Below are 26,480 nucleotides of genomic sequence, written 5' to 3' on the forward strand. Positions count from 1 at the left end.
TAGGTATTTCCAATTCTACAACTAAGCAATCAATATTTCCAATTCCACAACTACGCAATGTGGAAGGACATGATACTCTATATTACCCAAATTCATATTTTTTTTTGCTGAGGAAAGTTTTCTTTGATAAGATTATTGAGTTCATGATGAATATCTCACATGAAAATTTGTAACATGCTCCAAAAACTTGACAAGGTACCAGTCTGGCAACTGATGATACATTTAAAATGGCCTCAGACATATATCAGATATATACTACAGTACCACCTCCTAACCATCAACATTCAAAATCTAAATTTGACTAGCCTATTTCCCATGCATTTGCTCTTCTATCAAAAAAGCTGAACCAGTTAACAAAGCAGTATAACACCCTCTCACTGTCATGAAATATCCACACAAGATGCTTCCCCGAACAGGGACTTCTCAGTTTTTACAATCAATTCACAGAAAAATGGCTGACCTTGGATTTATATAACAATGTCTTAACAATAACACTTTCTATCTGACGATTCACTATATTTCCTACTCCAACTTTTATGACACGCATGGACGCCAAAGAATTTTTTTAACCTTATGATAATACTAACCCATAGGATTTTTATCTTACTTGAAATTTACATATATATAGAGTTAAAGGGAACCACAAAACAACCTAAGAGGAGGTATCCTGTTTCCAATACAGTACACCTATGAAATACTTATTCCTGTGTTGAAAATTCACTGCTGTATACTAAAAACAATGTAGGGCCTTTCATGGTGCACAATATTAAGTAAAGCAGTATTTTAACTAATTCACCCACCTGAAATACAAAGGATGCTTGTCCATTGCTAGGTGCAATAATTTGAACTAGATCTGCTTCCTACTCAAGACAAGATACAAGAGCTTAAATTATAGAGTGAAAACTATTGCGGGAAAGTAATGTCCTGCAGACTGAGATCTATTGACAATATAATTCTTAATACAACTCTTGTCTTGAATAATTTTAGTAAATGGCTATGAATTTTACTTACTACATAGTTTTTTAAAGAAAAAAAAAAACAATAAGCAATGGGGAGACATATTTTCATGCTAAAAAAAACATTAACAGTACCAATGATCATAGGTTATGATGACTGAGGTGTCTTTTCCATATGTAAAATGAGAGGCAAGTTATTAATATAGAGTTATTTATCGGTTAATGTGGGAAGGAGTCGTAAACTTTCCAAGATCCCATTTCCTTTTTTTTTTATGTCTTCAGCTCTCTCTGTGAGGTCATGCTGGAAATTTTAGATGAAAACAGTGCAGGGACAACCTCTTTCCTCCATAATTTTTTCACCCAGTTTAATGACATGTCTTGTAAAGTGATCATCAATTTTTATACCTTAAGTACAGTACTTTGACCTTTCTTAATTATCCTCCAGTTAATGGAAATTTTCAGACTCCTCCCATTTTTCCTTCTTTGCCAGTGTTCAGTAACTAAGTGACTGTCATTCCTACTACACATAACTGCTAAAATGGCCTTAATGCTTAGCATAATCCCTCTGCTGGAACCCAAAACCACTGTGTTGCTGATAAACAATGATTCAAGGATCTTACACCTCTGTTGGCACTACAATTTATGCTAAGTAAAATTTCTGGAACCACCACAAAATGATAATGAGTGAGCTGCCTTTAATCATTTTCTTTGTAGTCTAACATACAAAAAAACCATTTAATAATGCAAACTTTCAAATCAAAAATGACTGTTCTATAAAAAAAATTGGGGGCAAGCAATAGATACTAGGCAAGTTGGAGGGGATAGTTAGGACCATCCTGGGTTAAGTCAGGTCAGCATGTATCTCTGTAAGAACGACACCACTAATTTTCACAAATGTTATGGGAGTAGAACTGTGTACAAGCCTCCAACCAGAAAAGACACAGTGTCCCAGGTTAGGTTAAGCTAGGATTTATCCCATTAGGTTCCATGCACTCTTTTTACAAAGGTTAAGGAGTGTCACCAAATGTTAAGTACGACCCAGCATTGTTGGTTAGGTTAGAGTGTATCCTTGCCATGTTTTACCTTTATTTTCTTCATGATAGTTTGTTTACCCGCATGAAGCAAATACTGTTCTATCTGTTTCTCTGATGTATTTTGCATACTTTGCCATTCCTATTGGTACAATTCACCTCTTGGTTATTGCCAACCCAAGAAACACAAGCACCTCACTGTTGTTCCTCCACAACGGTTATTTATAGCAGTAAGGGAAACATAAAAAGGGGAGCACTGCAACTACATTAACAGTAAAAAATACATAAAAGGCAAGAAAACTGTCAGAAAATTATATGGTTCATGTGTTTGGTAAGAAATTGATTCATAATGCATGGCTACTGCCAACATCTTCTAACACTGTTGTACATACCATAGGCTACAGTAATGAAGTTCAAAAGTTATGTATCAAAAAATATCATTTGAATGGTAATTCCCACCTTATAAATATTCTCATGCGGGAAATAGCCTTTGAAGCGTAATCTCCCCAATGGCAATTTTCACATTAAAAATTTTCCCCTGTGGTACACAGCCTAGCATATGGTCACATGCATGCAAAATTCCCAATAACAATTTTCCACTTGAAACTTTCTCATACTGGAAATTCTCATGTGCAACCTTCCTAACTGAAATTTTTGTCTTGAAAATTTACCGAGGAAAATAGCCTCTTCTCATATGCAATCTAATTAATGGCAAAATGCTAATTGCTTTGAAAATGATGCCACGTGGACCACAGTCTATTCCCACATGCAAAATTTCCCATGAAAATTTTTCTAGTGTACTGCCCCAAAGTGTGCTTTAAGCAGTATACTTTAAATGGTATCAAATTTTCTTTGGGTAATTCTAAGCCGGCTGTCCGCGGTGAGCTAGACTATGGCATTTGACGTTTTCATATGTTATTTTACTTGCTTTACAAGAATTTAAAGTAATATTTTGTCGGCCAGCTGTAACTAAACTCTAATTGACCTTTGAAGACTACACTACCGACAGGGTAGATCTAAGCAGGCATTCATGACAAACCCCCATCCCCTCAATAGCTAATGCGGCAAAATTTTAACCAATGGCAGCCCCTAAAAATACCAACCTAACATACGATTTGGGGTGTTTACTTGTTACAATTTTGCATTAATGCTATGGAGGAAAGTGGTGGGCTTCGCCGCGAATGCCAGCTTAGACCTGACCACCCCACATTAGGTCATTCAAGTCCATGTAGTCTTCAAAGGTCAATTACAGTTAGTTACAGCCGGTCGTTACAAAATATTACTGATATTATTCACTTATGGACATTAATTAGCTCAACTTGATAAAATAGGTTTTTCTGTTGTATTATGATGTGATTTACATGATTTTGAGGTTTATTTCCATCAGCAAATGAATACTTATCCTTCCCGGCAAATGATATACTGTATACAAAATTAATAAAATTACGACTTGTCAGAATACTGCACCCCCTCTCCATAGCTAATACGGCCAAAACTGTAATCAGTAAACACAGTTTTTGCCGTATTGGAACTATGGAGAGTGCAGTATTCTGACAAGTCATATTTTATTAATTTTAATATACAATATATCATTTGCCGAAGGAAAGATATTCATTTGCAATGGAAATAAACCTCAAAATCATTCAAATCACATCATAATACAACAGAAAAACCTATATTTTATGTTGAAAGCAATTAATGTCCATAGTGAATAATAATATTACTTTAAATTCTTGTAAAGCATAATAAAATAACATAAGAAAACGTCAAATGCCATAGTCTAGCTCACTGCTGACAGCCGGCTTAGAATTACCTTTCTTTGCAGTGGCTCTACATCCTCCAACTGCTTCACTTTAACCCTTTAAATGTTGACAGGTACCATCTGGTCTCTTCCCACCTGTAACAAGCTAGATTGCTTATGGTAGGTACTAAGGTACCATGCTCTGGTCTTCACCTCTCAATTTGCCCAAAATAAGAACACATTCTTTAGGTGAGCCCTACAGTTTCAAAGGTCTCTCAATGATCATGTCGCAGATAAGTAAGTATCCTCAACGAGCCTATAGACTATTCCTCCTCTATAACCACCAATACAGTTTTTGTTAGCCTTAAGATTACTGGAAAGGCTAAACAGTAACTAGCACAGTAGACTATGGTGAAAGAGAGATTATGAATATAATTTAATTGGCTATTTAATTTTCAACTGAGATTATGCTACCTATAACTTATCTGGCTATTAAATCTTTAACTGAGAAGCTGCTTATAGTTCACTTGGCTATTTAATTTTGACAGATTATGCTACCTAAAATTTACTTTGCTATTTTTTTTTAAATTTAAGAGAAATTGTTACCTTTAATTTACTTTACTATTTAATTTTTAAAAATTATGGTAACCATAATTTAATTGGCTGTTTTTTTACAGATTATGATACCTATAATTACCTTGGCTATTTAATTTTATACCTATTATGATACCTAAAATTTACTTGGTTATTTAATTTTTTAAAAGATTATGGTACCTACAATTCAGCCTACTGGCATATTTCTTTCTGACAGACATTATGCTACGTATAATTTATTTGGCCATTTAATTTTTAACAGACTTGTCGGCAACAGTGTAAGCTATTTCCAATCAAGTTCAAACTCATCAATAACATCGAGGCACTGTCAAGACCGACTCAAGAATGCCAATACCAATGGCAACCAATACAAACATTATGCACAATCGATCTGTGGATGATTTCGTCAATTAGCACGATACGGCATCATTCACAAAAATCTATGGAAAATTAGAGTTCCAAACTTGAAAAGATTAGCAGGGCACAGAGACAAAATGATCCACCTGGGCAGAGTAAAACATTAAAGGTTTGGTCTGCGTTTTGCCCTATCTTAATTCGGCTCTTTCTGATGACATAACAAGAAACAGGTATTTTACCCATGGTATTTACTGAAGATGAACACAGGTCATTTCCTAGGAAGGAGAGGAGGAAGAAGAGAAAAGTGTTAACGATGCCAACCTTCGGTCTCGACACCACTTGGGATTCGGTACTAATTTCTGTCTTGTTGTCAGGTTAGTTATCTCTAGCGCCCACAGATGGCTCTGCCGACGACTAACAGCTGATCACCGCCGTTTTCAAAAGGCTGAGTTACATGTGATTGTTTTTGTCTTTTCTTTTGCGCGAATCTACTCAAACACTGGTTTTATTTAAATGAGTAAAGTGCATTGTTGAATATTGCATATGGGAATACATAAGAAGCCTATAACAAGTAAATAAATAAAACCAAACAAAGTATATCCGAATTTATATTTTGGAGGCCTCCCTAATGGCCCATCAAGTTGGTCATTCTTTGTTTTTTCTGTCACGTTTCAGTTTATAAATAATTTTGGTCTTCAGTGCAATGGATATTATATTTTAGTAAATACGCCGTTAATTTATTGAGTATCTCTAGTTATCACATATTTTAAATTTCTTTGACAAGTTATAGCAAAATCTGTTTTGTAATAATCCCTTTTGTTCAATTTGCTGTGTCATTATCGCTACTGATTAGATTAAAAAAAAGAACAATTACAGCTTGAAGCTGATTTGATATTTCCCATAATGTTTTCTAGACAGTCGACGGGGTCACGATAATGAGATAAGAAAAGGCCACAGAAGTGGATAAGAGAAGGGGATTTGTGAAACAGGAAGGTACCGGCAAAGAATAAACATCTAGTAAAAAAAAGATAAGAAAATGTGGGGTAAATAGTAATAAAACAGCACCATGGGATTATATGTGATATGCTGCAGCACAGTGGAGACAGTGCAACTGTATGGCTGACCAAATTTGTAGTTTTTCTGGATTTCCGGAAAAGGGAACGCCCCCAGAGGGGTAGACGAGTCAAATCATTGTTTCTTTGAATAAACGTAGAGTTGATAGAGGCTGCAGTAAGAGTTATAGGACATAACAATAAACCGTATACCAGGGAAGGTGTATGATAGGATTTTGATTAAGAAGTAAGAGGTGATTGAAGACTGCTAGAAGAACAGTGTGGATTTAGATAAAGAAGTGGGTGTGTAAATCAAATTTTTGTATATTACACACCTACGTGAGAGGTTTGAAAAATGAGGAAGAATAACTGTGTTGTTTTTGGGGGGGAATAGATAGACCTTGATAAAAATTTAAGATGGGATCAAGAGAAAGACAATGTGGAGGGTGTTGAGGATGTCTGATATAAGAGATAAACTGATGAGAGAGATCTGAAATTTTCCCATGGAAATGAAGCGTGTGTGGGATTATGTAGATAGGTAAATGGCTAGTTTGGTGTAAGAAATGTTACAGTCTGTCTTTTCTTCTCTTAAATTTTAATCTCCGGCTGAAGACAGACTATCCACCCAATAGGGCTCCAAAAGGAAAATCATACTAAATTCAGGATACGTCAACAAAGAGTAGAATGCTCCTTGCTTAAACATTTGGAGATCAGAAGATTCCACTACTGTACTAAGCAAACTATTCCACATTTGAGTTGTAGCCAAAATAAAACCCATGGGAAACTGAATAGTATTAAACTTGATCCTAGAAAACGACACACTCTCCGCCGTAGCACTCTGCGATGCTACTACAATGAGGAATAAACAGCTCTTTGTAGTAGCATCGCTCTCTCTCTCTCTCTCTCTCTCTCTCTCTCTCTCTCTCTCTCTCTCATCAAAAGTGCATAGCATGGACGATAATATTAAAAGTTGATCCTCATTTTTTTTTTGCACTGTGCCTCACAAATTTACCAAAATGAGGGAGAGACCGTTCATATCCAAGATGCACGCTTTAAAAGCAAAAAAGATTGTTTTGTTAAAGTAATTAGTTCCTTCAAGCAATACAGATGAGCCAAAGTAAGTAAAGACTGATCACGCAAATTGATCTATGGTCCATTTACCACGTCTTAGCCTATAGGATACACACACGGCTCTGCTGTATCTAAAAAAAATAGCAAAAAGATGTATTTTAGCTGTTTTTTTTTTCATGTATGTTACAGCATGCTTGACTTCATGAGCAATATATCATTCTGGGAGGTAAACATATGTGCCGCACTCTGTGGCGCCTGTACTGTGATTTAAATATTCAAAAGGACCTGTAAGATTTTAGTATGTGATTTAACTTTTTTTATGAAAACGCTTATTTTTCAAGACTTGTGATTATAGGTTTTCCGAATAGTATTACTTGTGTTACCTTTCTAATTTTTCGTTTACATTAGCAAAAGCTTTTATTAAAATAACCAAACCCAAAGCAAGCATATCATGGAATGGAATGGAATGGAATATGAAATTTAGACCCAAGGCCAAGCAGGGGGGCCTATGAGAACATTCAGCGCTCAAAGAGAAATTGAGGGTAAAAGAGACTTAAAGGTGTATCAGAAGGAAAACCTCGCAGTTGTGCTATGAAACAATTGTTAGGAGAGGGTGGGAAGTAAGTTGGATGAAAAAGAATATGAACGGAAGTACAGTAAAATGGAATGAAAGGAGTTGCTGCTAGGGCCAGAAGGGACGCTACAAAGACCCTTAAATGATGCCCACAATGCAACGAGTGAGGTTCACAGAGGGTACTGCCCCTTACGAAGAAAAAAATTAAAGTATACCTTAGTTTGTGCAGGCAAATTGTGTGCCGGTGGGTATTACGGATATCTGTAAATGTGCATCAGATTACTTACTTGCTTAAGGTTTGTGGCTGGTTCTTTTGCAAAATTAATCTTACTTGTCAGTACTTGAGGCATGACAGAAATTTTGCAAAATTTTGAAATGTTTTTGGAAAATCTTCTACAAAATGATTAATTTTTGTAGTTTTCTTTTATTCAACATTACAACAAATTTAGCGTATTTAGTATTGCTGTATGCTCTCTTAAGGAGCAAGCATATTACCTGTGTATACCATTACATATCTACATAATGTGTACACAGGTATAATGGTACATAATGTGCAAGTTCGGTAACACCACTAACATTCTAATAGCCTATATATCTGAGTTGTATACGTTCTATTAGCTAGTCTCTGGTACAAAAAATCTAAATTTTCTGTGGAAATGAAAATAAGTTTCATTAACTGGACTGCTTTACAATGATAAAACTATGGCGGTTCTCTTGTGATAACCAGAAAACGGCTGAGTGCTTCTCGCCTTAAAACGGTTTGGAATCACTGATTTCTACGTTGCGCGGGTTCGAATCTCATTAGAGGAGTTAGAGCTTCTTCATCTGGGTTCAAGGTTCGTAGTGATGGGCGTATCTAAAGAGTCGTGGAGAAAACAGAGAAGTTAAGAGGTCACTGATATAAAACACACATACTTATTTGGGACAAAAGTGACCGGTGGATTTTATATATATATATATATATATATATATATATATATATATATATATATATATATATATATATATATATATGTATGTTTTTATCAATATTTAGATATATTTATATACATTTATATTATATTTAATTTATATATACATCTATATATATATATAGATGTATATAAAATTATATGTGATATGAATATATATAATATATATGTATTTATATAATAATTTATATATTAATATATATAAATATATACATATTTTTCAAACAAGTATGCATTGCAGTTTTTATATCTCAAAATGACTCTTAATGTGACTATATGTATATATATAATATATGCATATATATATATATATATATATATATATATATATATATATATATATATATATATATATATATATATTTAGTCACGTGATTCAGTATATATATATATATATATATATATATATATATATATATATATATATATATATATATATATATATATATATATATATATGCACACATGTATAGGATACTCACAGAGAGGCCGTTAAGTAATTGAATGATCAGGCCGTGCAAATTATCTGAGCACCGTGTCCCCGAGTCTTAACGACCTCCCTGGTGCCACGTCACTCGCGGTAGGAGCCAAGTCTCCGTCAGGCAGGGGGTCGGGAGGAGCAGAACTTGTCGACGCCTCAGTAATCGCACAGATGCCTTGTGTCAATTGTGCCGCTCTTAGGCGCCAACCCTGATACCTGTGTCCAGTTCCTTGCATTTTGCATATTCATCACAAATTCTTCCAATTTAGTCAGTGTGACACCAATTTCTGTTAGGACTTTTTAGTTTTCTGAAAAGAAATCTGTAGTGCCGGCTTTGTCTGTCCGTCCGCACTTTGTTCTGTCCGCACTTTTTCCGTCCGCCCTCAGATCTTAAAAACTACTGAGGCTAGAGGGCTGCAAATTGGTATGTTGATCATCCACCCTCCAATCATCAAACATACCAAATTGCAGCTCTCTAGCCTCAGTAGTTTGTATTTTATTCAAGATTAAATTTAGCCATAATCGTGCTCTGGTAACGATATAGGATAGACTACCACCAGGCCGTTACTTAAAGTTTCATGGACCACGGTCATACAGCATTATACCGAGACTACCGAAAGATGGATCTTATTTTCGGTGGCCTCGATTATACGATGTACAGAAAACTCGATTGCGGCTAAGAATCTTCGGCGCATTTTTTACTTTTTTCCCATTAAACTGACTTGTTTTCATTAGGCCAATATCATTCCAGGTTAGTCCCTTCTTAGAGGCTAGGGAAACGGTGTGACAAACGTTGAGTCTGTCAGGAACTTACTTACGGATATATTACTCTGATCTGTATTTGCGGCGTCCGCTTTCAGTCTAAAATACTTGTGATGGTATATAAAAATAAATTCATCAGTCAACCATTCTCTCTCTCTCTCTCTCTCTCTCTCTCTCTCTCTCTCTCTCCCCTCTCCTCCTCCTCAACATATTTTAAAGTTTTCGGAAATATTTTTTGTTCGGCGTTTTTTTAAAGCTGAATACTTTATAATTTGTCGCAGTATGTTTTTAAAAATAGCAAAGGAAAGATGAAAGATCAAAATGATGAGGCTTGGTAGACGGAAACAGAAATTTCTCTACTTTGCCAAAGAAATTATTTGGGATAAAATGGGAATATGTGTTTATATATATATATTATATATATATATATATATATATATATATATATATATATATATATATATATATATATATATATATATATATATATGTGTGTGTGTGTGTGTGTGTATTTGTCTCATACTTCAACTAAGATAAATTGCCTTTCAACGATACAGTTTATTGCAATTTAAAACGGCACCGTCTGCATATTTTAAGTCTGTCAACTTTCAATCATTATTCCAGTCTAAACTTTCTCTTCCATTTCCAACCGTTTTTCTTTTATTTTAAAATCTCTGAGAAGGACAAACAGCAATATTTAAAGTGGAGCACGTTGTAGCACCCCACTGATTACTGCAAATTCACTTAACAAGACCCCATTACCATTAATTTTGCATCTACTCTCCCAAGGAGTTTCAGTTAGCTTACATATTTCACGGGAATGCCGTGTTGACACTAGATCTTCCATGATACTGGCCAGTGTACGTTGTCAAATGCCTTGTCTCAATCGTCAACAAGAGTCAACAGAAGGGGAATTTTAAAATCATAGACTGATGCACATCTGTCTTCATACAAGTAGCTGATCCGTGGATCTCCTGACTTCTAAAACTAGCTCGTTCATCTCTAGGTTTTTATCAATATCTTTCCCAAGCCAGTTAAGAAAAAAGCATACTTAATATTTCCATTACAACAGACACAAGTGCAATGCTTCTACGTCACATGTAGTAAGGTTAGCTTTCTTTAGCACCTTTGCTATGAATTTCAATTCCTAATCTTCACCGTGTACGTATATTGAAATTTAGTTTTTGTTATTATAAAGATAAAAATCCGTATCACTTATCATGCCCAAAATTGTTTTCATTTATGACCTTTTTCTGTACCTGCATTTATGAACATTTAAAAAGTATAGAACTCAAATAAAAGCGGGTGCAAGAGTATTTAAATTTTATCGCCAATTTTGACGTGACGTTTACTTTTTCATTGAATTAGTTAACTTATCTTTTCTACTCTAATAAGTGGGCTCTTCTTTCCGTATTTCCCATTACCCTCTGTTACTTCTTTCTAAAGAGCACCATATTCTTTGGAAGTTTGAATTTTAAGTCAGTGCTCTCTGTATTGTCTTACAGAACAGGGTTCATCTTCTGAATAATAACACACACACACACAATAATAATAATAATAATACACACACACACACACACACACACACACACACACACACAATAATAATACACACAATAATAATAATAAGGCTAAGACATTCACAATCTCAAAATACCCAGTGTAATAAAACTCAACATTATAGAATTACATTATAAAATATACAAGTGACTTTTGAATGCCCGAATGGTATTTTATCAGTGTTAATGTTAAAATGCATGCATTTTAACGTTAACACTAATGAGAGACACCGTTCAATGTTCGGAAAGACCTTGTTTGTATATTTTACATAGTAATGTAGTTTACTGTATAAGTGTGAGCTTTGTTACTACAAACTTAATAATAATAATAATTATAATAATAATAACGGTAGTTATAGCAATGCCCGTTGCTGAGGCGTTAGTCATTCCTGTTGCATGAATGATGCAGCCCAAAAATATACTAAGAGCTGGCCATTACAATATACTGTACATCTCTACATACCCTGTAAGATTCTGGAAATTCAGAGAACCATGTACCTCAATACTCTGAATAGCATTAAACTTACCAAATTGCCAAGAACACGGGGTATGCACTCATACTCTGATCTCGTTACTAAAAAAAAAAAAAAACAAAGAGACAATGGTAATATACCTTTATTCGACAAAAAGGAGTCAACAGGTGGGAACATAATGCTCAGAGTGAGACTGCTGTATATTCATGAAGTGACAGTAAAAACACTACTGGTTTAGTTGGAAAGTAATATATATACATATATATATATATATATATAGGCAGAGTATATATATATATATATATATATATGTGCACATACATGCATATATATATATTATATAATATTAATAATATAGTAGAGTAGTATATATATATATATATATATATATATATAGAGTATGAGTATATATATATATATATATATGCACACACACAATGTGTATATATATATATATGAGAGTATATATATATATATATATATATATATATATATATCCTGTCTCTTATATTTCACCTGTGTCAATGTGTGATATATATCCACATCAGTCATTTAAAACTGACTGCTACTGTCGTGGTCGTAAGTAGTACTTCCTTGGAAACTGCTGCCCTAGGAGGTATTATTTGGTTGAAACAAAAGTTAAGGTAGATATGAGTTGGAGAGGAAGGAGTGAAAAAGTGGCGTAATTATAATCGAGACATCCAACTAGAGTGAGAAGGAAGTAGTGGTCAGGATTAAGGACACAGATGTGGAAGGAGATGAGGAGTAGGTAAACGGAAAAAGGCAACGAGTGTTTGTGCAAATGAGGGCAGGAAAAAATAACAGCTAGTGGAGGGATAAGGAAATAAAAGGTTTTGTGGGGGAAAAGATATGATTTGAGGTGTAGTTGTATTCATGTGCATGAATATAAGAAGATGAATGAGGCACTCAAGAAGGAAGATAGAAAGAAAAACAAGAAAAGTAATAAACATTGAATTGGGGGCGGGGGGGAAGGCGAACAAGAATTACAAGGAGAAAAATAAGTAATTATACAGGAAACTAGATGCAGAAAGAATGATAAATGAGCAAACAGATCTCAGAATGAGTGATACAAGTGGAAAGATGCTGTCTGTAGTGAAGACTGGTTTGAATTTTGAGGATAGGAGAGAGTCAGAAGTGAATGCCACAGCTATAGAAAAGGTTAGCGTGAGGTTGAGAACAATTATGGACGTGACTATCGAGGGTTTAAGGAGCTCAATTAAGAGGCCGGAGAATGGGAAGACTCAAGGAGTTGATGGACTTACAAGTGAGGTGCTGTGATGCAGAGGTAATAGCGAGGTCTAGTAGTTGGCCAGGGTTTTTAAGGTATGTCTGGATGACGGGAAGATTCTAGAGGAGTGGATGAACGAAATAATTATTCCATTTTAAAAAGCTAATGATGGTAAAGAGAGCTGTAAGAATTATGAGAGCATAATTATAAGAGCACAATATTACCTGAAAAAAAAACCCTTGATATAATCAACAGAGTTACTGAAGGGCGTTTTAAGAATGTATCATATAGACAGTAAGTTAGATAACAATTACCAGTTTTTATTATGGAAGTGAAGAATGTTTTAGATTATGAAAACAAAAAAAGTGGGTTTGAAACAGGGTGGGTCATGTCTCCGTGATTTTTCAGTAATGTTATTGTTGTAGTGATGCAAGAAATCAGAAAGTGGACAGTAGAAGTAGATGCAAAGTTGCAGGATGAGAAGAGCCATGAAGGGACTGTGGAATGTTTGCGAATTGGGGATGGCGAAATGGAATGGCAGAAACTAACAAAAGAGTTTTAAAGTGTCTGCAAGAGCAGAAAGTCACGTGAGCAAGAGTTAGGTTACGAGAATAAATAGAACAAAGGGAAGGCGGCGTAATGAATGTTAATATAGATGGTATAAGAGTGGAACTTTGTGTAGTATCTGGGAGTGAATATAATGAACTTTGGTAGGAAGAGAAAAGAAATGGGTCACAAAACAGGGGAAGCAAGAAGGTACTGGGTGACAGCCAAAGATTTGGAAGACACTTGTTTCATGTGTAAGCTAAGGTAAGAATGTATGAGGGGACTACCGTTGTGCCTACTATCTTTTATAGGCAAGAAGTTGGGGTGTTTAATGCACATATGTGAATGAAGGTTGAAGCTGCCGAAATGAAATGTTTGCAAAGTACACGAAGCGTAATATATATACATACATATATATATATATATATATATATATATATATATATATATATATATATATATATATATATATATATATATATACTGTATATATACATATTATAATCCCATTTTAACACGTGTTTCGTTTATCTCACATAATCACAGGTGACAAAATAAGCCATTTTAACACGTGTTTCGTTTATCTCACATAATCACAGGTGACAAAATAAGAGAGGAGATGTAGGTCCTGACCGGTTTCTACTTTATTTCCAAGCCATTAACTTGAATAGCTTGACAATAAAGTCGAAACTGGTCAGGACCTAAACCCTGCCTCTTACTTTTTTCCCCCCCTGTGGTGATGTGTGATATACATATGCATATGTATACACTAGAGTGTCACAGCTGTATGCACATACTGTATAGTGTAGCCGCGGTGTACACACAGGCACTCAGACAGTCAAAGTAGTAAAGAAGCGAGCGGGGAGAAAGAAACAGGAGACGCCTGGCACTGGGACCACTTCAGCTGCCCAGATAAGGGCTTGCTACGCTTCCTGGCGTCAGGCTGCAACGGATGCTTATGAAACAGAACTGATTGCGAGGCCGTGAAACTGGATGAAGGTGAACTTCATCATCTGTGTACATTTTAACTGTTCTAAAGTTTAATCCTTGTGAGTCTTTACTTACGAGCTGACTCTTTTCTTCCATTTCCTTCTTGGATGTATGTATATATATATATATATATATATATATATATATATATATATATATATATATATATATATATATATATAATAGATATACATATATATGCGTGTGTGTATATATGGATATATATAAATATATAGTCCATAGAAAGTTACAAGAAACACTTAACCACAGCTTCCTCAAAATTAGGTTAGTAAAGAGTAAAGTATTATATATATATATATATATATATATATATATATATATATATATATATATATATATATGTGTGTGTGTGTGTGTGTGTGTGTGTATATATATATATATATATATATATATATATATATATATATATATATATATATATATATATATATATATATATATATATATATATTCTTTTTAGGCACAAGTTTTCATTTAGGTTATCTTCATTAAATATATGTGGCATCTACTGCAACAAGGAAACGCTTCAACACTTCAAGACCGGAGTTTTGAAAGGACTGACAAGAAATGACGTTCTGCTGCTCCATTTATTTGCTCTTAAGCCGACACATGTTTCAGCCATTAATTTATTGCTGTCATCAGGGATACACTTGATTCAAGTTGGTATAAGCTAAATTGGTCACATAATGGTCGCATGCCACTGGGAATTTGCATTATTCTGAAGACTGCGTCTGGTGAGGCTTCGCGAGCAGCATTCAGTCTCTTAGTAAGTCAAGTTGGTCATATACAATGGTCGCAGTCACTGCAACTTTTGTTTGTACTCTGAAGATCCGTCTGCAGATATTCATGAGCAGCATCTAGTTCTGAGAAATCTACAGCAATTTCACTCTCCCTTTTGTTTACCTCCCGATCACAGCAGCGATAAAAGTCCTGGGTTTGATTTCACAAGTGGGATGAAAAGCTATATGTAAATTCTTGCAAATTCTATTGAGCCCCTGTAGACCTAACCAGTAAATTGTGAACCTGAATGCAGAGGGGCAGGGCAACAACCTCCTCCCAAATGACTTGCTGAAAATCGCCAGGTATTTATTTGCCTTTATGAACCTCCTCCCTTAGGGAAAAGAGTCTGTCATTTATATATATATATATATATATATATATATATACATATATATATATATATATATATATATATATATATACATACATAACATACATACATATATATGTATATATATACATATACCATATATATATTATATATATATATATATATATATATATATATATATATATATGTGTGTGTGTGTGTGTTATTGTTGTGTGTGTGTGTGTGTGTGTATGTATATTATAGTACATATATAATTTTAAGCTGTTTCCTCATACAGGGGACGACTCCAAAGAAGATTTGTAAATATTTTATAGATGTTATTTCATTCGTTTCGGTTGTTTTACCTCTTATCAAATCATATTGAAATACGTTTTACCAACGCGCGCAAGTACATATATGTGTGTATGTTTGTGCGCACGCGTGTGTGTGTGTGTGTTTGCATATGTGCGTATGAATCCAAACGATCTACGCTTTTACATTGGTAAGACCAGGAACTCGAACGAACAAACAGAGATGACATTCCCCAGTCCTTGCATGTGCTGCCCATGAGCGACGAGAGGAGAGAAGTCTTATACAACAAGCGATAGAGTCAAGGGCAAGTGTACGCAAGACAGACGCCTGTGGGACCTAAACGCGTTCAGCTTCCCCTATAAAAAGAACCCCTGATTTCCTAAGCATACGACGCGATGTCTCTTCCTTTAACGCTTTCAGCTTCTCAAACAAAAACCATAGACTACTTCAACTCTTTCGTCATGCCAGGCAAAAACACCACCCATTTTCGGTCGACAGGGGTCTTTGTCGTTGTCCCTTTTAGTTTACGTTGCGAGTTTTAACTTTATTGCTATGTATGAACTTCTTCGGTAACGTTTCAGGCAAAGCAATAATATTAGATAATGATAAGATAAGTGGACAAACTTCTAACGAACCAACTCAAAATTTTTGCAAAGAGAGTCGAGCTACCAAGAAATATCGAAAGTGGTGCGGCGTCTCTGCCAGCTTTCTGCAGAAGAATTGAACCGTGACCGCCAAGATTTCTTCCAACACTTTTGAGAAACTATACGGTCTAACCCAGATTTAAAACTGTACGTTTTCCACCAAAGAATTTTCATGATATTAATTTTAAACATGTCGAGAATGATAAGCTTACAATTTTAATCCCCGAGAGATTACACGTCAGGGGAATTATAAAATCGAAACAGCAGAAAATTTGTAGATAGCAAAAAACAAAATGATTATTGCTTTGTACTCAATTTACTACTAATGTCAATGGGTATTTTATAATGTTGTCTCTCCTTCCCTTTCTAATGACACAATGAAATAAATAAAATCGAATTAACAAGGTAAACTTTTTTGGAGAGCCGCGAGTTAGCAATGAAGTGCTTTCTTTAATATTTTTATTTTAACTTTTTGTCCTCAGCCATGAAAAGTATATTATATTTTGTATCATGTTTTCTTTGTTGACATTATCAATTGTCACAGCAACAGGCAAATTGAGTACTTTCTCCAGTTACCTTTTACCTAGGCCTCGAGATTAACAGTACACTGGAAGTCTTCTGTCATCGAGAACACAAACCGTAAATCATAGCACTTTATTATAATGTATATAACTTTACTTACTTAAAGACCAAATAAAAATGTTAGCCGTGTAGGGTGGCTCCAGAGAAAAAGCAAGACGACGGTCACTACCACATTCGTACTTTTCCTGACAAACCGTGGATGAAATCCCAGAAACACAATGCACCATTCACCTCTATTTCTAGGCACCCTCATGCTTCCTGAATATTAGGACACTTCCTTTCCAATACCTCTTTCAAACTATCTGTCCAGCACTCTCTAGGTCTTCATCTCCACCTTCTACCTCAAACTTCCAATATTGTCCTCCAGTCTCTCCATAGGACCAAACCAACTCATACCACCCTGATATGGCTTTTCGCATACACAAAATACAAGCCACTCCAAAACCCAGGATTTTTTTTTTCTTCCCTTTTGTTTGGCAATATCAATACAAGGTATGGAGATGCAAACCTCAGGTTCCGGCAATTTGGTAACTTTCCCAATATGTAAGATGGAAAATTGTTATTATTTCCTTATGTGACATACAGCAGGGAGTGAATCAACTACCAAATTATAATATATACACTTACATATTCATGCATTTCCACACACACACATATACACACACACACACATATATATATATATATATATATATATATATATATATATATATATATACCTATATATAAAACACCATAGGGACAACGAGACACTATTGCCCTCCTTTGGAATGTACAATCAACAGAAGTGGGAGCCTCTATCAGAGTCAAGAAATAAGGCGTAGGACTAGCAGACTCGTCCCCAGGCACTTGCTGAGGAAAAAAGATGTCATGTTCTTCTGACGCCATTCTCTCCAGAGTAAAAAGGTTTATAGTGAAAAGGAAAGAATTTATATATATTTATATATATATATATATATATATATATATATATATATATGTATATTATATATATATAGTTTATATATACGTATGTATGTATATACATACACACATACATGTATAATTGAGTATATACATATATGTATAAATCATATATATATATATATATATATATATACATATATGAGAGTGTTTGCGTATTATCTTTAGTTTATTTAACAATACAGTAAGCTGCTACTCACTGCAGTACGGCGTATAACAGTTTTATATCACTATCAGTTAGTCATCATTAATGAAAACGGTTGGAAAAGCAGTTGCTGAAATATCTTAAAAGAAAAGCCGAAAGACTTTGATTATTCAAGTTGTTTATGCTATTGAATTTGTCTTCCTTTTGAAAGTCAAAGTTCCGTCAAATTAATGAAGGTCACAGGAACACATAATGACAGAGTCAAATGGTCTACTAGTGTTTTTAAAAGTATTTCCGGTGGGCGTTGGTTGTTAGATTTACCTGTCTTTTGCAATACGAAAGCCATGTTCTTCTTGTTTCATTAATGCATTACTGACTCAGGTCTACTGTACACTAGAGTAAGTCTATATTTCCACAGGCGAACAGACGCAAACAAACGTAGCAAACTCATAACCAGCAACTTTCTGTGTTCTACTTTTCCGCCCAATGGGTCGATTTCTCTCTCGTTCAAATGTCAAGGGTGACCTGGAAAAGGTCGGCAGGGACAGGACACAAAGGAAGTACATCCGATGTATCCCTAAGCGTGCCCTCGTTCTCCTTGGCGCACGAGCGTCCTGGAAGGAGATCAGGTTCTACGACGGACTGAAAGCCATCAAGATGACCGTCGGTCGACTCCTGGGCCAGGTTACTCTACTGTGTCTGGGTTAAGTCGACGTCATCGCATCCACTCTCATGAAGGTTCTTCAACTCTCAAACGACAGCTATCATTCATACGCCTACTACCACTGATACTAACAGCGCCTCTCTCTCTCTCTCTCTCTCTCTCTCTCTCTCAAGAATTGCACTCTTTTCACGATATATATGTACAATTAGTGCTTAAATTATGAGGTCCTTTTGATTTTGTATTGACCGAGTGGTGCGAAATTCGTAACGTCTTTTATACTTCAGAACTTTTAAGACCATCAATCCTGTTATTTAAAATCTTTTCAGTTTAATCCAAAGTCGGAGTCGCTGTTTTAAAATCTAGCCCACGTTATATCTTGGTGATTGTTTCAGCTGATGAATTTCCAATTTATCATATTGGATATTTATAAAGAAGAGACGTTGCGGTTTCGATTTTCTTTCAACTGATATGTTCTAATAAGAATCCTTGCTTGTTTATCCTGAATCTTACTACATAATGTATAAATCTAGCATATGTCACTGGTCAGAGGAAGAAAATGTTACAATTTGCAGTTTAATGTTCATGTAAAATATATATACATGACTAGGTAAAAAAAAGAATGACCAGTGTCATGCTTATGCTATTTAGAAAAAAAAATAAGCTGTGGCAATCGTAGTACCTCAATAGTCCGCGTTTGAAACTGAATGTTGTCAATTTGAAGGGACTTTAAAAAGCTGTATTGCAAGGGTTCATAAATATCTTTAGATATATTATAATGTTGCGATAAACTCACAGAAAGGTCCTGCGTCTTGACTAGTGGTAATATTTGGAAAACATGTCACTCTAACTCTATTGAAATCGCAAAGAAAGGTCGCTGTATGACAGGATTGTTTGGAACTTGAGGCGTAGGAAGCAGCTAATTTAACCACACTGATTTGCACTGGCTCATCCACAGAGAACACCGCAACGGCTGGCTGATTGACAGTTATCAGCAACTGGCTGCTGCCTCTTGACCAGCTGTGTAGGAAACATTTCATGACGTATCTCGTTACATCCGTAATTAAAACACACCGAGACTGAGTGGAAATATGGAGTTTAGCATGCTTAACAGGCTATACGCTCGAAATCCAGTGAAACTTTATTGTAATGTCTTATCAACCTCCCTAATAAGTTACGGCAAAAAGCATACGATGCTTATAAAATGCCGGGCAAAATGGGAATATAAAGTTACAAAAATTCTCCCCAAATAAGTTACATCAGAACGGGAATTAATATTATGTACGAGTCTCCGTCTCAGTTGGAGCTTTCTCCTTCTCCCTTCTAGAATCTTCCTAAACAATTTGAACCAAGGGGTTACAAGGTAAGTCAGTGACTCCTGCCAGCCTCCTTCTTCATTCACTGTCCAGACAGAACTGAAGGTCGCTAGGCATTACTTGAGTGTTTTATGCTGTTTGGGTCATTCAGTGACCTCGGGAAGAATCTAGAAAATGGGATATTTCTCTGACATTCCATAACTTTTTAGTAAAACTGAACAATGTTTCAGCGTACTCCTCTAAAGAGAACGCTCTAATCAAGGTCTAATGGTATAAGTTTTTATGGTTTTTGTTTTCATAGTAGGAAAAGATGGTATGTGAAGAGAGAGAGAGAGAGAGAGCAAGGTTCCCGCTTTATCCTTCTGACATGTGGTCGCCTCTTAATGCATTTCACAGAAGGGATTAACGGAAATGTCTCACTGAACCTAAAATTCAAAGCAGTTAAAATGAATGTCCCTTTCGTCCAAATGAAGTCGGGAATTATTATCATTACCCTAATTACTGTTAATTTTAGTATGAACGTTGCTTTCAGTTGTATCATTCTCAATTGATTTGCTTATCCGTACCCTTATCTGCAGTTGCTTAGTAATCATATCAAATGCCACATTTTGATGTCTCCGACCATCGGTGGCCATGTAAACTGCTGTTCTTAGGTCTTGGGCTCTGTCATAGTGTAGTACAGTATTTTCATCAACCAGACTAACTACAAGGTAGTCTGACGGGAACATGACTTGACACTCGAAAATTTATTCACAACTTAAAAGGAATACGTTTTGCAGCGTTAACCTCGATGAATGGCGAAGCCAGCCAAAAAAAAAAAAAAAAAAAATCAAACGCCCGGTTCTTAGCTTAAACAACAGGCACAAAAGAATACATACAGTATTTCCAAGTGATGTTTCTCATTCATTGACAATACATATCATATAGCCTCTGTACTAAGGTCACTAGGACAGTCACTTTCTGGACCTTGGCCAATGTAATGACCATCCTCACACTCAGGTCACATTGTCTGAGGGAGAACTCAAGCACAATTTAGTTTTCTTGCTCATTTTTCACATTAAGGTAATTAATCAATCATTTTTCATTGACTCATTTATTTATTTGTTGTTAATTACAGAGGTGCAACCACCTACAGTGGGTTCCGTGGTTGAGTGGTGCAATGCACGGCTCACGTTTTCTATATCTATGGATCAAAGGTCTTTAGACCCAGCACGGATCGATCCTGGCCTACTGGCCACCAGTCCACCCAGCTGTGAATGGGCACCAATATTTGCTGGAGTAAGGAAAAAGGGCGTGGGTCTGGCTTTCTCATCCCTAAAGACTTGCTCAGGAACTGGAATGTTGTATCCTTAATATCCAGGAAGGATAAAAGGAGATTCTAGATAGAGGTGAATGGCGCAGTTTTTGTGGGATGGTTCGACACACCACTAATGACCCTTTTACGTTGGTGTGCCAAGTTGCTAAGGTTTTTGCAATATACGACACTGGGTGCTCGATTACAATCTAGCAATTTAAGTATGAATACTGCAGTGACAGTTGTGTTGTTTCTATTGTAGATACACCATCTATTAACTGAAATAGAATTGATTGAAATTATAAATATATATATATATATATATATATATATATATATATATATATATATATATATATATATACAATTTTTCTGGAATCAAGCATGGAATAATATATAAAAACATATTGAATATTATTGGAACCGACAAACACGCACACACATACTTATATATACACATATTTATATGATTATAAATATATACATATATATACACACTTATATATAGATGTAAATGTGTGTATGTATATTATATACACATATACGTGTGTATATATAATATATATATATACATATATATATGTATATATGTACACACATTTACATCTATATATAAGCGTGTATATATACACACGTATATGTGTGTATATATATGTATATACTTATAATCATATCCATATATGTATAAACAAGTGTGTGTGCGTGCGTGTTTGTAAGGTCGGCTCCATTATTATTCCACGTTTGATGAAAAAAAAAAAAAAAAAGATGAGTCTCATCCCAACGAAAGGGACTGGATCATCCTCCTCTTGGAAGAAGCAATCTATACACTAGTACTTAGAGTCAGCGGAGCAAGAGACAGAGAGAAACCCCCAAAGGTAGGTCGTAGAAAAAAAAAAAGCATGCAAAGCACTGGACAGTCGAAGGATGGTCGACCTAAACATCATCACTGATTCACGAGGCAGACTGAGAGGAGGAGATATTCCCAAGCTCGGTGAGACTGGCCAAAAAGTTCCTATAAACTGGGGCCGCTAAGGTCACTTCACTGGAGAGAAAGAGGATTTTAAAACGTTCACGAAACTCCGTAAGGAATCAAGTGATCGATAAAGGCGTAACTTTAAGTACCAATGCTCTCGTCTTCAAATATCGTCCTAAAAACTTTGTGATAAAAGGGTTTCAAGTAAATTCTTGTATCTCTTGTGAAAGGAACAAGAGTTCGTCTGAATTATATTTTCAGATACACACGTTTGTACGCGTATTATCCAGCTCTTTGAATCGGCCAACAGTCTATTCATAGGAAGAATTAGCTAGGAATAACACAAACAACAAGTAAAAAATGCGCCGAAGTTTCTTAGCCGCAGTCGCGTTTTGGGTACAGCCGCTACAGCGTATAATCAAGGCCACCGAAAATAGATCTGTCTTCGGTGGCGCCAAACAGTGCCCCTGAGCCCCACGTGAAACTTTAACCTTGGTCGGTGGTGGCCTGTATATCGTTGCCGAAGCACGATTATGGCTAACTTTAACCTTAAATAAAATACGAACTACTAAGGCTAGAGGGCTTCAATTTGGTACAACTGATGAGTGGAGGGTGGATGATCAACATACCAATTTGCAGCCCTCTAGCCTCTGCAGTTTTTAAAATCTGAAGCGGACAGAAAAAGTGCGGACAGAATAAGGTGCGGACGGACAGACAAGACAGCACAACAGTTTTCTTTTACAGAAAGCTAAAAACGTAATAACATAGTAATGAATAATGCTCATAATTAATAGCGTTGTTTCAATCAGAAACACAATATTTAATGAATATTGATTATTCTAGTAAAGTGGCTCTATACTTCAGAGAGAGTTCAGTTTAATCTGAGGATTTGATAACCGTTTCATTAGGTATCCGGCACTCTGATGTTAATTCTTAAATGTAACACATTACCGGCATCATGTCAATCACAGTTCGCTTGCTACTTTCTCAGCTTAGATCTTACGAAAGGCTTGTAAGAAAGAATCCTACATAGAAAACAAATATGAAGTCAAAGTAGAGTCAAGAAAATATCTAGAACTGCTTGGAAGAGAAAATCATTGTCAGTAAATTATTCACTAAAAGCTTTTAGATAAATGAACTCATCAAATTCAGATCATTCGCATAGTTTCTAATACATTGCTATTAAGAAATGCTATAATTCGACACTACATATTATTTGGTTTCTAAATTCAGTGGTCCCTGTTTTCCTTTCACAAAAGGACTCAAACGGTAACTAGTCGATACAATTCGGAAGGAAGGACCCACTAACTTAGTGGGTCCTGATCTGACCGGTGACTATCAGGACGTTCAGGTTCGTTTCTTTTTTTAATTTTTTAAAATATTTTTCTATTCCTGATCGAACCGATGAATCCGGCGCTACTTCATGACTACGTAGCTCACGATTGAAATTACGGGCATGATGTGGTGGGCTTGTTGTTGCGGTGGGGGGGCCTTGGATTTCCGGGCATACGCTCTAAAAATTCGAATGAGTTTGAGACTCATACCGGTTCAACTGACGTTCGAACCTGGAAATGAATATTCGTGAGACATAGGAAGTTTCGAATTTCGTTGAGCATATCATATTCCGAGATCTCATTTTTATCTAACAGTCGCCGTCTCGAGGTATTTTCGTGAGATCCTTTTTTCGGCAAAAGACTTTCCCTCCGGCGCGAAAATGCTTTTTCTTTCCAAGCACTCTTTGTCTCACAGCCGGAAGTTTGCCTTACTATCTTATCTCACTCTTTTTTTTACTCTGCTCATTTACCTGCACATGAGCAATTTGTTTGTCTTGCATGCAGTGCAGTATATTTGCATGACGCATATCTCTCGCGATGACGTAACACCGAACAATCCACCGTTTCCTACATTCACTGTGTCGAAGGTGAGAAGGACGTTTTCCCTTCGACCAGCAAGCTTTGGCATTCTCCCCTCGCTTCTGCTTTCTCTCGTTCCTATACCGTCTCTTCTAGCAAGACATGATTGTCGTTTCTTTGGATTTTGATCCCAGAGTGTTCTTGTTGCTCTCAAAGGCACTGTAGGCATTACTTAAGGTTCTTTGCAGCGTCCCTTCGACCCCTATCTGCAACCCCTTTCATTTCCTTTACTGTACCTTCATACATATTCTCTATCTTCCATCTTACTTTCCATCCTCTCCTAACAGTTGTTTCATAGTGCAACCGCGAGGTTTTCCTCCTGTTACACCTTTCAAAACCTTTTGCTGTCATTTTCCGTTTCTGCTCTGAATGACCTCATAGGTCCCAGCGCTTGGCCTTTGGTTTAAATTCTATATACTTTTCTATTCTCAAAGGCATGATTCCCATAAGCCCACTGAGGCTCAAGAAGGGTTATTAGGTTGGATGGTCAAAATCTGGAAGTTCACATTAGTCCTTTTATAGTCTGCAAATGAAACACTTAAGTACATCTACGAGTCACCTCAAGGTAAGGACCGTGCTAGCTAAGTCTGCTTCATCTACTCCAGACTAGAAGTGTATGAAACTACCCGTCCTGCCCAACTCCAATTTCAATGTGTGCTCCCTTTCTTCATGGAAAATTTCGGCGTTATTTATATATTCACCCTTTTTTTAATAATAGTCGACCGCCTTTAATTCCAATATCATTATTCATTTTCATAAAAAAACTGAAAATAAACCTCAGTGATCACTGAACTGGAGGACGAAATTACATTACTCCACTGCTTTAATTCCAATCATTACTAGTCATGTCCATAAAAAAAAATTAAGATAAACTTCACTGAGCACTTAGCTGGAGGAATAAATTAAAAATGAAAGAAAAATTCCATTCCAGCCCAGTGACAAACGAAGAAAACAGTTAAGAAGTACGGCGCTGTGACAATTGGGGAACTCGACGCACTTACTGTAAGTACTCGACTTTCTTCTTTCTTGTGGTGCAGTGACCTGCCCGACTTTTGCTAGACCCTTTGACCAGTTCAAGTTCTTAACTAGGGTTACATCGGTGAGGAACGTTCGGTGGAATTATATTGTGATGTAACTGAAGGAGAAATTGCATAGCCATAGGTAATTGGGTCAAATAATCCTTGAACGATTTTTGCCTGGGGAGGGTCTCTCTCTCTCTCTCTCTCTCTCTCTCTCTCTCTCTCTCTCTCTCTCTCTCTGAGCTGCAACGCCAGGATAAAGAAATAAGTTAATTCTCTCTCTCTCTCTCTCTCTCTCTCTCTCTCTCTCTCTCTCTCTCTCTGTCTTTTTAACACGGGCGCAGTTGTGTTAGACCCTGTGAACTGCTCGCTTTTAGGAATCCGATTCACTTTCTCTTTCCAAAAGAGTTTCTGCCACTCCTGCGGGTTCCCCCTACAGGCAGGTTATTTAAATACCACTTGAGATGAAGAATAGGTGCTTTGGGCTTCATTTCAATTGGAATAATTAATTTTTATCGTAATTTTCTCGAGACTGGAAGTTGCCTTCATTCTAATGTCACTTTCACTCTAGCAAACACTAGATTTTGCTGTTAATTTCCAGCTTGTCACCTTCGAAGAAATACTGAAATAACTGAAACCGGTATTTTATGCGCAGTTTGATTCATGCTTCAGTCTACTGCGCACTACAGCATTGTTATAACTTTTCCAGAAATCTTATGGCGATACCTACCGGTCTCCAGAATTCCTGGAAGCTTAAGTCATGGACGGGTTAAATTGTTTAGAATTGCTCTATGACCAATTTGGGTTCATGTATTATCAAGCTTACTCTGTGTTAACAGGTCGTTCGTATGGATAGATATTTTGCATGGCACTTGTTGTATTTGACTTATGCAAAGAAAATAAAAACAGCGTCAGGTCTATTGACCAAAATGTTCTTTGACCAGTTTGGTCACATGGGCTCGTTGCCAGACGCTCGCAGTCTGCAATTCGTATAGCCTCTCACACTTGATCATAAAAATAGGCAACGATGTCGTTAATGTGATCCAGTTGTCTCTGAACTTTACTGTTTTCTCTTACAAACATAGCAACACCTGACGCCAAAAACCAGATGCAATAATCTTTCTGGCACGTGAACAAAGT

At 36.0% G+C, this 26,480-nt stretch overlaps 2 protein-coding genes across 6 annotated transcripts in view; one reads left to right on the top strand and one right to left on the bottom strand.

Annotated features, from left to right (window-relative positions):
* Positions 1 to 5,098, bottom strand: part of Mgat1 (alpha-1,3-mannosyl-glycoprotein 2-beta-N-acetylglucosaminyltransferase) — a 118,033-nt gene extending 112,935 nt beyond the window's left edge. For 2 of the 4 annotated variants that reach the window (XM_067081563.1, XM_067081544.1), the window contains exon 1: positions 5,001 to 5,098. The gene's annotated coding sequence lies outside the window, so the exon portion shown is untranslated. Of the gene's footprint in view, positions 1 to 4,918 lie in introns of all 4 variants that reach the window. The other 2 variants (XM_067081534.1, XM_067081552.1) reach the window with 2 other exon arrangements.
* Positions 5,099 to 26,374: 21,276 nt separating this feature from the next.
* Positions 26,375 to 26,480, top strand: part of LOC136825342 (uncharacterized) — a 22,037-nt gene continuing 21,931 nt past the window's right edge. The window contains exon 1 of one of the 2 annotated variants that reach the window (XM_067081579.1): positions 26,375 to 26,480. This exon is cut by the window's right edge and continues 342 nt beyond it. The gene's annotated coding sequence lies outside the window, so the exon portion shown is untranslated. The other variant, XM_067081590.1, reaches the window with a different exon arrangement.

Source organism: Macrobrachium rosenbergii, chromosome 3 (genome assembly GCF_040412425.1).
Source record: "Macrobrachium rosenbergii isolate ZJJX-2024 chromosome 3, ASM4041242v1, whole genome shotgun sequence".
Taxonomy (NCBI): domain Eukaryota; kingdom Metazoa; phylum Arthropoda; class Malacostraca; order Decapoda; family Palaemonidae; genus Macrobrachium; species Macrobrachium rosenbergii.